Raw genomic sequence first — 12,234 nt, 5'->3', positions numbered from 1 at the left:
ATTTGTGGCTCTAGTAGGGCTGTTCCATTATTTTAATTTTAATCGTGATTACGATTTTGGCTCCAGACGATCTCAAAACTCATACAATCGAGGAAAAACGATGACGTTGTAGAGCCGATGAACGGGAGTCGTGTTCAACTAGGGACTCCAAACTTTATCATCCATGAATCCACACTTCTCATTAACTCTTCTCGCTCTCTCTCTCTCTCTCTCTCTGTCTCTCTCTCTCTGTGTCTCTGTCTCTGTCTCTGTCTCTCTCTATCTCTCTCTCTCTCTGTCTCTCTGTCTCTGTCTCTGTCTCTGTCTCTGTCTCTGTCTCTCTCTATCTCTCTCTCTCTCTGTCTCTCTGTCTCTCTGTCTCTGTCTCTGTCTCTCTGTCTCTCTGTCTCTCTCTCTCTCTCTCTCTCTCTCAGAGCGCAGCACCACACACTGTTACACCAAAATACTACCGACCGGAAACCCCGCCTCTCTACAAAATAAAGGTCATAATTCACCCAGTTACTGTGGTGCGGTGGGGAACATTACTTTGGAGGGAGGAAGTAGTTTTGTTGTTCCACAGTGTGTGTGCTCATATGGAGAGATGAGAGAAAAGAAAAGCATTTGTAAGAAGTGTGTTGAAATGGACGAGAAAGTTTGAAAAAGTTTGAGTTCCTTGCTGAACACACTGCCTCCGACTCTCGTTCATAGGCTCTACACCTCCAATATTTTATTTTGGAAAAATTTATCAAAGTATTTATGTTGGAATTATTTATTGAAGTATATCTATCTCTTATTGTATTTAATTTATTTGTTGTTTTCCAAAGGTTGAGTGCTGTACAACAGTTTATTTTTTACTCCTACATGACAAGATATTTTTATGTATTTAACAGGAGACTCTTTTTTTAAACATGTTCAATAAATGCTGTTCCAAATTCAAAGACATAATCGTGTAAATAGTCATGATTTCAATATTGCCCAAAATAATCGTGATTATGATTTTGTCCATAACCAAGCAGCTCTATAGGGTGTAGTTTTCCTGCTTGCTAAGATTTTGAGCAAGTATGTGTCTTCTCTTGTGACTTAAGTCTTCATTTTCTTCCAGGTTCATCACAGGGAAAGTGTTTGGAAAGGCACATCCCAAAATAGCTTTTGCAATATTGTTTACATTTTTCCAAACCTGCGTCAGCTCTGTGCAGATCCAGAAAACATGCAAACGCTCCACATCTTCACTTCCTCCCACAATGTTAGTGTTTTCCCTCCAAGTGGTTGAACTTGTGGATGTAAATTGCATCTCCTGCGCGGAATGAATCCCTATAATCCTATAAAAGTTTGAACTGAAAACACATCGTGTTTGCTAAATGATTTTGAATTCATATGCCAGTGTATGGTTGACTTGAGATCAGGTGGATCTCTAACTAATGTAGTTTTGACCTCAGTGACGAGTGTAAACATCCACCACCTGAAAACGTACATAGTTTTGGTTTATTTTTCACATTTTTTGAATTAACGATTTTTTTTTTAATTTTGAATTAACGGATGAGTGTGCGGGCCCTCCAAAGGAGGGCCCGCACACTCATCCGGTTACTCTCCTGACCCTCTCAGGGGGCGCGGCCACTACCTGGTGGCGAAATTGTATATTGTTTTTCAAATGTTTTTTCTTATTATTATTATTCTTCTGCTTTTTTTACGCTTTCGCTCATATTGGACCCCCTAAACATGAAAACTACGTCACCAAATTTGGCAGGCTCGTGAAAAATCGCATAGAGCCGGTGACCATGTCAAAAAATTCCATGAAAATCAAAAAATGCCTCTCTAGCGCCACCTAGAACATTTCAATCTTCCGCCACGGTCCGTAGGAATGTCGTAGAGAAATGTCGCGAATACGAAATTTGTTCGTCTACTCGAGCCCTACAACCCACGCGCTCTAACTTTTGCACTCCACCAGGTCACTCCATCGTCCCACACTGACCTTTGTTGGAGGCCTGGCCTGAGACATGTAATTCATGTCGGTGGAAGTTTGTGATAAACCTTTATTGCTGCATCATTCACACATTCGTACATCGCCGACAAAGCCGGGCCTCCTAGGCCCGGCACTCCACCAGGTCAGTCTCATGTCACACACTGACCTCCGTAGGAGACCTGGCCTGAGGCCATATAATTCATGTCGGTGGAAGTTTTTGAAAAACATTTATTGTGCCATAAGTGCTGTGTCTTTTACACTAGAATTGAAGTAAGACCAGATTCTGGATCGGGGCCATCTGGGGAGTACCCAACAGACATTTTCAGGCAGCTTGGCTAGCTTGCGGCTTAGCATGCCTGTTAGCATGCGAGCAAACATTGTCTGATTGAGCCGAAATTTGGTAGGTTGCCTAATGGGGTTGCTGCGATCACAAATCACTAGCTAATTAGCTGGTTTTGACGCAGTTTTTTCAAAATAAAAGTCATGAAAATTTATTTTTTTTTTTTTTTTAATATTTAAGCAAATATTTTGAACCGTTCATAGCCACCCCCCCGACGGGCAGTCTCGAGGTCCCGTCCAATGCTGCTTGCAGCTTTAATTGTTTTTGTGTTTCTTACATTTTTTTTTTGTATTTCTAATATTTTTTTGTCGACATTTTGTTCGCTTTTTTTTAATTGTTCATGTTTTTTTTCATGTTCTCTTCCCTTTTTTTAATTTTATTTTCCCTCAATGCAAATTAGTCTCATGACTTCTTTTGCCATCCGAAGTGTTTTTTTGTTTTGTTTTTTTAACATGTCACCATAAAGATTAATATATATTTTTGTATGTACATGTGGGAAATTCGATTCGATTCGATTCGATTCGATTCGATTAAAAACTTCAATCCTCAGTAAAGCAGTATAAAGTTAAGACATTTATCCTTACTACGGAGAATCAGGGTGAATATTTGAGTAGGAGTGTTCAGCTCGGAGGACAGTGGTCGAGCCTGTATCCCCGGGGGGAGTGGGGTGGGGGGGCTGTAGGGGGGGTGGGGGGGGGGCAGCGGGGGGGGGGGGGATCTTTTCAAGCGCGTGTCCTCCTCGGCGGAGGAGCTTGGCCGGAGCTCCGCCTCCTGCTCCTCCGTGGAGCCGCGGCGAGAGTCAATGATGTTGGGAGAGAGAAAGAGGGAAGTACACTGAGCCGGAGGAGGAGGAGGACAGTAACCCACGGCATGGCTGCATTTTGGAACCGTACCGTCTTCTAATGACTCCCAAACCCGCCCTTCACTCCCGGAGGTGAGTTCCAGAAGCTTCCGGACATTTTTCTGTTCAAGTTTGAGACGGAAAATCTTCACTCGCATGTCAGCGGTCATTTTCAATTTTGTTCCCGACGTTAAACCGGGAAATACATCCGAATATTACCGTGATTGTACTAACGGGTGTCTCTGCGTTTGTATTAATTTGGTTTTTGTTATTTATTTCCAAGTAAAGAACTACTTATTTCTGCAGTTCTAAACGTGGCTGGTGTCAGACGTTACTACGGCGCGTGCCTCCGCTCGCCCTTTGTTGCTCCGCCCGGCGGGACGACGACTGTACCGCCTCTGGGTCCGGTCGTCCCGCTCCGAACGACTCCCGTCGTCTCTGCACGGTTCATTATAGTCGCCATGTGGCCGCACGGTCATAAACCGGCCCGGTGTCCGTCCTCCTGCCTGTCGTCTGGACCAGGACGGCCACCGCACCTGACGTTTCACCTCCGTCCTGAAACTGACGCGAGTTAAACAACCAACGATACTACTGTGGAGAAAAAATACTAAAATATATAAATACAGTTGTGTTGTAACTACCAGAGTATTTGTGACTGAACGTCTTCGTGCAGTTGTGGGCTGCCCCAGTGTTGTTTTGGGATTTTCGTAAGTGTATTCATCTTGTGTGACATTGAAAAGAACATTTTATTACTACTTTTTTTTTTAATATCACCACACGACTGTCACAGCTGTAGTTGTGTCTCTAGTTGTCTTTGTGAGAATTTGCCTTTTTGTAGTAATCGAGCACCCATTTACAACTGGTGTCAAGAGTTCAGGAGCTCCATACATAAATAACAAAGTCGGATAATGTGTGACAACACTTTACTTTCAAAACTTTAAAGAGGAATTCATCATGTCATTTTTTTCCAAGTGAAAACGGAAATCTTTCTTTGCGTTTTCAGTGTCCGTTTCCATGACAGCGGTGAAAATCAACTTTTTGACAAGGGCTCCTAAGGTGAAACTTTTTGAAAACGCTCAAACACCATCTTGGTGTAAAAAAGGGGGAAACACAACTTCTTTGAAAGGTTGCTACTGCATATACGCAGTATTATGTAGTTCTTGTACACATGCATGAGTCGATGGACAATAATGACAATGTTTGCAGTGCCGTGACCACCAGGGTAAGGCAGGGTAAGGCAGGCAGCGCCTTGTACAATCAGACCTCCGATGAGCGGGCATGTTTGAATTGCATGTTTTATATCGTTCTGTCATTGTCACTGTTCGTGCAAATCAATATAAGAGCCTCTGTCAACTGCCGTTGGCTGACGTGTGTTAATCGATAATATTCAAGATCCTAAAATAACATAAAATAAACCTAAATAATTATTCAATAGCAGTCCTACAAACTCTCCCAACAAGATGAATCTCATGTCACGTTGGCGAGAAAACGACGATTCAGAGCCGCAAATGATGAGAGAGAGAGAGACTCTTTATTTGAAGGTGAAGTCCCTGCGCCTGTCCTTCTTGACAAAGACGTCCATCACAGAGGTGTAAAGGTCAGCTGTGTTGGTCTTCAGCCTCATGACTCTCTCTTCCTGGCTCTGTCCTGTTGCAGCCAGACGTTTTTATGCGTTTCAAGGCAGAAAATGACGCCTCCACCGATGCCGAGGCGGCTGGAATGGTCAACACCACCTTCAGCACTTCCATTGCCTCTGGAACCGTCTCATCAAGGTCTTTTTCTACCAGGGAAGCCGGCAGTTATTGACGGGAATTTGTTTTTGATCACTGGTGAGCTGTACAGTCCGAAGAGGCCTTGAGCCTCACAAAGTCAAAATGCTCACTAGATTTAGGTAGATAGATAGATAATTACTTTATTCATCCCCGAAGGGAAATTGTCTTATTGCAGCAATCTGGTACATACGAATATTATAAAATACAATAGAATAGTAATAAAAGTAAGAAATAAAAATATAAAAATATCTGGTTATAAGACATAAAGTAAAACAGAACGGATCATGGGCACTTAGAAATAAGCAGGAGATAAAAGCAAGATAAATAAATAGTAAGGTTCAGTGGCAGAGCCATTAGAAGTAGGCATTATATAATAATAATAACAATAATACAGATAATAACAGTGTGAAATAGTGTATAATACTCGTGTATCGTACTACTAATAATGGTAGCAATAATATAATAATGTATATATATATATCAGTAATAATAATAATAATAATACCAATAGTAATAGTGTACTTGCACATGTATAAATATATGTATATGTACATGCAATATGAAATATATGATATAATATAAGTATCAGTGTAATATAGTCCAGGTGGGTGATGACTTAGTGAGGCTGTGCAGTTTTGCATTAAACTTGATTATCTGATCATATGAACTTGCCATCGTTAATGTTTGTCGCGTGTTGTTCTCAGTGCTCAGGGCTTCGATACAAACACAAACAACAGCGCCAGCTCGTGGCCTGGCATGCCAATTCCACATTTTCACTTGAAATGTGGGGTATACAAGGCCTGAAAAGATGTGTTCTGGTGCGTCATACTATGTTACATATCTTGTCTTTTCGGCCTGAATTTTGACTCGACTTTGTTCCTCTTGGGCAAATCTGAAGGAAGATGTGAAATCCTGTCTGTCACAGTGTGTCACTTCATATTCATGTGGGCAAAAGCCAGTTGCTTCTCAGGAGGCGACGTTCCAGCAGATTTGACTGACTTTACCTCATAGCGTTGATTCTAGTATCATTTAAAGTGTTCTCTAGCTGTGTTGGCTCGTCTTGCATTATGATCTCATGGACCAGGGGTCGGCAACCTTTAATGCTCAAACAGCCATTTGGTCCCGTTTCCCACTGACCACAACACCCAGAGAGCCGCACACATTTTATTTTGACAGTCCCACAGGAAGACCATGCCAGGAGGACACGACACACTAAACCTTCTTCACTGCTGGTTGACAACTTACAACTAATAAACTAAACTACATGAACTAAGCAACAAAAACACAACACAATTATTATCAACACTACAAATCTAACATAACCCCCAATAACTACATTTAAAACACGACAAACAGAAACTCCCATAATGCATTGCAGCTCTCAGCTCCTTTATCGCTCCACATTATTAAAATGGAAGATAAATGTGGGAGATGTGGATTGTTAGAACCATGAGTGTGAGTGGTGTGTCTTTAATGTCCTGTAGTTGTTGTGTAGTTCACTAGAATGTTCCGTCACTCTCAACAAGTCTGTAATGAACCTCCTGGAACTGTCGGCGCTCCGCAGCGCAGCACTTTTACTGTGAAAGGTACAGGAAGCTCCCAGCTTCAGACACCAGTTGAGCTGCTGTCATGACCTGCAGCCGCAATTCTACCTTCTTCATCCATTATTGTTGTAATGACGTCACATCGCTGCGTCGGTCACGACCCTACATTCTACCACTCTTTGTAGGGACTGCGCTCTGGGTGGCCTTGCCTCCTTACGTCCCTCCAGGATGAACTGCAGTGGGACCGAGGCTCCAGGAGCCGCGGGTTTCCGACCCCTGGTCTAGAAGTATCAGAAACGGCACTATATCTTAATTAGATTAAAGAAAATGTAAATGTTTTCTGACTCACTGTGTATTTGTCTCCACGCAAGCAGCTGTTGTGAGAGCCTGGCGTTGCTGCAGTAGTGAAACGTGAACCAAATGTATACATTAAAGTTTTCACCATTTTCTAACCATTGAAACGATGGAGTCCCTGGACTGTCCTCATGTGGACAAACTGTCGTTGAAAATAAAAGAACTGATTCATTATCTTCTTGCAAATATACAACTGTGGTTGTTTGTTGTCAAGTTGTTACTTCTTGGTTATTTGTCCATCCATTGAATTTATTTTTTTTTACATTTATTTACACAATGGCTCTAAGTGTTTACCTTAACTGATTGTTCATTCAAGATCATTTCAAGCTGATCCTTGTTCTTGTGCGACACAAACAAAATGCTGTGTGTCCTTCATTCTCAACACAAGCATTTGAAACCAATTATTTAGCTTTTCATAGTTGAGTTATGCTTCTTTGTGGTCACATTGTATTTTTACCTTTTTGCGCCGATTATGAGTCGTTTCATGGTTATTAGCATCACATATGCCGTTATTGTTGTTTGTCTCTTTCGGCATTTTGGCACTATTGTGTTCTTTTACATGTCTTAGGAGTCATTTTATCACCATCTTTACAAATGTCGTTTGATTATTGTGTGTCTTTTGAAATATGAAGTGTTTCTTGGTGTCTGCTGGTAGTTTTTTGCGAGTTTTTTAGAGCTTGGTGGAGTTTTCTGTTCTAGAGTCATGACATTTCTCCCTGTAGTTGAGATCGTGGTAGTTTGAGATTTATAGAGTGAGTGTTGTATAAAAAAAGATGCTGCTTTTCAGTTTTCCATTCGCTGGAAATGAAAATACAGTTTGATAGGAAGGTGTGATGTGTCCTCAAAGTCATGACTAAAATAACTGTCTTACCAGTACTGCGGTGATTCTATGGTGATATTATTGCAGTAATCAAATTCTTGATAGAGAAATATGTTGTGTGGTTTTAAGTGGAAGTACAGTTTGTTTCTTTAGTTACTCAGATAAACTGAGTGTCGGTCACTACTTCTATTTATTACAAAAAAAAATGTTTGTGATCATTGAATCATAGGAAATCATCATGACAGCACATACAATATTCATGTCACAGTTGCTTAAATAATAAAACAATTACAAGTTATTAACCTCAATTCTTTGATACTTTATAAAAAACGTTAAACAGTATGTTACCACTTTGTTTTTGAATAATACTGTTGTGTCACACTATTTCTATTGTTTTTTATGTTTAAAGAATAAGTTTGAGCTAAGATCATCCTAATTTCTCACATATGACCAGCAGATATTTCCAGCTCATTTTTCATATTCAAATTAAAGTCGTCATTCCTTCACCTACAAATAGCTTTTGTGATCACCAGCCCCTATCGCCTTACAAGAGGAAGCTGTTGCAGTGCGCCCGCCATTGCTCTCTCTAAAGGCCCCTTCATCCTCCAGAAGAACAAGATGACATCACTGCCGAACAAAATGACGGCACTTCCGTCGGCGAGCTCCTTCGGGCCGAACAAATTAGTTTGGGCAGTGCCGGCCGTCCTGCTGAACTGTGTCGGAGCTGCTCTGCTGGAACCTCTGCAGTGACGTGTGCTGCTCGTGGTTCCAGCTCTCTAATCACTGTCAGTCATATTTTAATCATATTTAGGTTCTAACATCACTACTGTCTGAGCGCCGCAGCTCGTTAAAACGCCGCGATGCACCTGAACGCATCACTAAAAGCCTTCAGCTCCTGCAGTTAAAACCAGACAAACATCAGGCTCGTATAAAAACTCTTTTATTACTGAACCAGTTCAGAGAAATGTTTCTGACAGCACAGGAGGAGAGAGAGAAACTGTGCAGTTGAAAAGTGAAAACGCTGCTTCACAGATGTGTAGCAACTGTGAGGGGGCGTGGCCTGAGAGTTTGTCAGCGTCTTGCGGAGTATGAACAGTCCTGCCGAAAAAAGCGTTTTTTTTCCTGCAGCTTGCTGACATCACTGCCCAACGTTCGTCTTCTTCTTACGGCTTCAAAAAAGGGAGTCTGCAGGGGCCTGAAGGCGGTGAAGAAAAAGAGGAAATGTATGGTTTACGCTCAGACGACTTAATGTTGTACACTCAACAACAAATCGCTGTGCATGGAACATTGTTTGCGCGAGTTGACACCTTCTGTTCAGCCGGTATCGAGCACAATCTCATTCAGTGGAACTGGCTGCACCGAAGTAAATGCTGACTCAGTTCAAATCGGAAAGATAACTCATGTCACTCAAAAAGGCATAAACGTAATCGCTAGCACTTTGCATCTCCTCCATTCATCTATTAATTATAACTTTTAACTGCACGGTACACATCCTTGACAAGTCTTGAAGATCTATTGGTTAACAGTAAACTCACTCACCCACTCAGTTATTTTAGAGTCACTGGTTACCGTAGCGTGCGTTTGATTGTGGAACAGTACCAGGGGAAAATATAAATGAATGCAAACTCCACAAAAAGACGACCGTGGCCCAGAACAGAGTCTATTATTGATGAGAGGAAATGGTGCTAATCAACGTCTTGCTGTTCATCACATCAAGATAACTGCTCTGAAATTTTAGGATGTCTAGATTTCCATTGTGGAATGCAATTGTTTCTACAATAATCAGTAAAGTGATTGTTTAAATATTGGTTTTTTTTCCTCCAACAACAAGAATAAAGTAAATAGTGAGTTGTGAAAGCCGTCCACTCCACGTGGTGTTGAGTATCTCAGTCCGTCACGTCGAGTCCCACTGGGGGCTTTGCTTCCATGATCTTGATCTGCTTCCAGCTGCTCCGCCAGAACACGCCCAGAAAACTGTGCGCCCTTTTCCTTGTCTAATGACAAGCCCACTTCAGTTACACGAGTATCGAGCTACTTGCTCCCTGGTTGGAATTCTTTTTTCTTGCTGCACTCTCATGCCAATCCCTCCACCGTACATGACACATTATCTCAAAACACTGGGCAGTCTGGACATGCTTTGAAACCCGGAGGCTTCTGAACCTTTCAGAGGAGCTCTGTGGCTGACTTTGCTTCAAAACTCCCAATGATTCAGTGAGTATTTCATACAACACTCTTACAGTTATCACTGTGAAAACAGCTCATTTCTCTTAATGCCTCTTTGTGAGTCATTATTCTGTGTGGAAACGGGCATTAATTCACACCAGTGAATGACTTCCTTGTCTGTTTTAAAAGATGCAACTCTGCTCAAATTCTTAAGTGGGCATACGACAATATATGCATATATTGTTTGTTGTTTAGGAAGCTTGTACACTGTGTGAACACGAGGTATGTGGGTCGTGGTCTTCGTGGAGAGAGAGGAACTGTCGGACCGTGAGAATGTCTGGTGTGGAGGAGTTGCATGGTTACGTGCTTTGCGGGTTGGGGCATGCAGATTCCCGGGGAAGAGGTGCAGCAATGTTTGGAATGGTTTGCTTAAAGCTGGATATTGTAGCTTTTTAAGACAATGACATTGAATTGCTCTCTACTCATGGGTGTGAAATAGAAAGATTGATCTGTCAGAACTAGCAAAGTGTGACTCTGAGCCAACGGAAGGTAACAGGATATGTATATAAGGAACCAGGGATTTGTTTAGAGGTATTGCTATGAGAGCTTGTGGTTGGAAGAGAAGAATGAGGGGGTAGTTTCGATTGTAACTCTGTTCAGAGGCATGCCGACACCACTAAAGCTCACACCCTCTCCTACGCTTTCAGTAGGATTGAGTAGAATCTTTGCACTCAGAACAGAGGCAAAGGCTTTGAAATATTCAGTGGGAAAATAAGACGATACGTAACAAAAAATCCTGAAATGAAAAAGAAAAAAAATCCATGAAAATGCAGTTGCAGCTGTTAGTATCTTATAAAGACTGTTTGAATATGAAATGTAATGCCATCAGATTAATGCTTTTCAATGTACAAATGTACAAATCGGCACCCTGCAGACAAACACTACACCACATTCGCTTTACACCTTTAAAAAAAAAAAAAAAAAAAAATGTCCAAAGTGACAGGAGGATGTAAACGTTAACATATTTTGTGCTCACTGCCTCACTATCAAAGGTGCAGCAATATGTTACAAGATTTATTCAGTGACACATTTTAAAAAGATCATAATTTGTATTTTGAATGTTTATTACTGGCAAAATGGTCTTTTGAGATCAGAAAACATCATCAACCTGGTGTTTTGTTGCCGTCAGAATCATGAAACCCCCCCCCCCACATGCTATACACTACTTTACATTGTCAAAGTACTAAAATGATTGTCAGTCTCTCATCAAAATATCAATATCCTACAACACCAACATACAAGTATCAGCAGGATGACATAGCAAAGTTGCCAAAGATATATTGTCTTTGACCTAAACAGGAGTTGTGAGGTTCTGGCACACCACTCTTTCTAGTTGGATGCTTTCCCATGGACTGGAGGGGATCTTTCTCTGAGGTTGTTTCTGGTCATCGACATGACGCCTCTGGAAGAAGCTTTTCTTCTTATCTACGAAAAGAAACGGAGAAAAAAAACACATTTTCTTCAGCAGTATGTTCTTTATGATCTTTGTGAATACTCTTTATGAATGTTCTGACTTAGTCCTTTTAGGTAGCTGATTGATTGGTCTGACAAAAACCATTTGAACAGTTTTTTTTTTTTTTTTAACTTTCTTTTTATTTATTTTTGAATAATTGCAAAACACAAGAACAAACACATCAAAGCAAAGACAACAAAAAATAAAACAAAACAAAAATATATAATTAAATTAAATTGAATTTACATTGTCGCTGTTCTTATGTATTGTCCATTTCTCCTCAAACTGGGATCTTTGTAATCTCAGCATGTGAGTCAAATTTTCCATTAACTGGATCTGCAGTTAATGGAACAGTCTGGATCCATTGCTCCGTCGTTGGATGATCAGCTTGGTACCACTTCCTTGTTAGAGTTTTTTTTTACAAGCCACTGTTAACATTTTCAGCAGGTATTTATCTTTACAGTGTACAAACTCAACTGTAAAATTGCACAGGTACAGTATATTGACATCCAATGGTATATTATAGCCCAACATTTTTATTATTTCTGTGTTTATTGTTTTCCAATAGTCACTTATTTTTGAACACTTCCAGAATATATGGCTATGATTAACATTTACTGATCCACAATTTCTCCAACATGGAAGAGGCTGCTTTAAATATTTACTTTTAGCCCTAGGGGTAATAAAAAAACGGATCAGGTTTTTCCATGAGAACTCCCACCATTTCTGAGAACAGGTGGTTGCACTTGAACAGTTTTTGATAGATTTATTTATATATACTGTATATATACATATACATATACTGTGTTAGTCATAGGTAGACATGTAGTGGCCTGCTCTCACCAGAAACCTGCAGGCTATCTTGTTTTCTTTTTAAATGGCTTCATATTTCCTAACCCCTTCAATGCATTGGGCAATATGGTAAATATTGATTTTGTGTAAGCTGGA

At 40.8% G+C, this 12,234-nt stretch overlaps 1 protein-coding gene across 2 annotated transcripts in view; it reads left to right on the top strand.

The window, feature by feature from the left end:
• Positions 1 to 3,107: 3,107 nt before the first annotated feature.
• Positions 3,108 to 12,234, top strand: part of LOC308128591 (inactive rhomboid protein 2-like) — a 40,287-nt gene continuing 31,160 nt past the window's right edge. The window contains exon 1 of one of the 2 annotated variants that reach the window (XM_080494209.1): positions 3,108 to 3,213. The gene's annotated coding sequence lies outside the window, so the exon portion shown is untranslated. Of the gene's footprint in view, positions 3,214 to 9,738; positions 9,822 to 12,234 lie in introns of those variants that run through there. The other variant, XM_080494210.1, reaches the window with a different exon arrangement.

Source organism: Blennius ocellaris, assembly GCF_963422515.1.
Source record: "Blennius ocellaris genome assembly, chromosome: 3".
In the NCBI taxonomy this organism is placed as follows: Eukaryota; Metazoa; Chordata; class Actinopteri; order Blenniiformes; family Blenniidae; genus Blennius; species Blennius ocellaris.
Note: the sequence above shows the minus strand (reverse complement) of the source record. Positions and strands in the feature narration are given on the sequence as shown.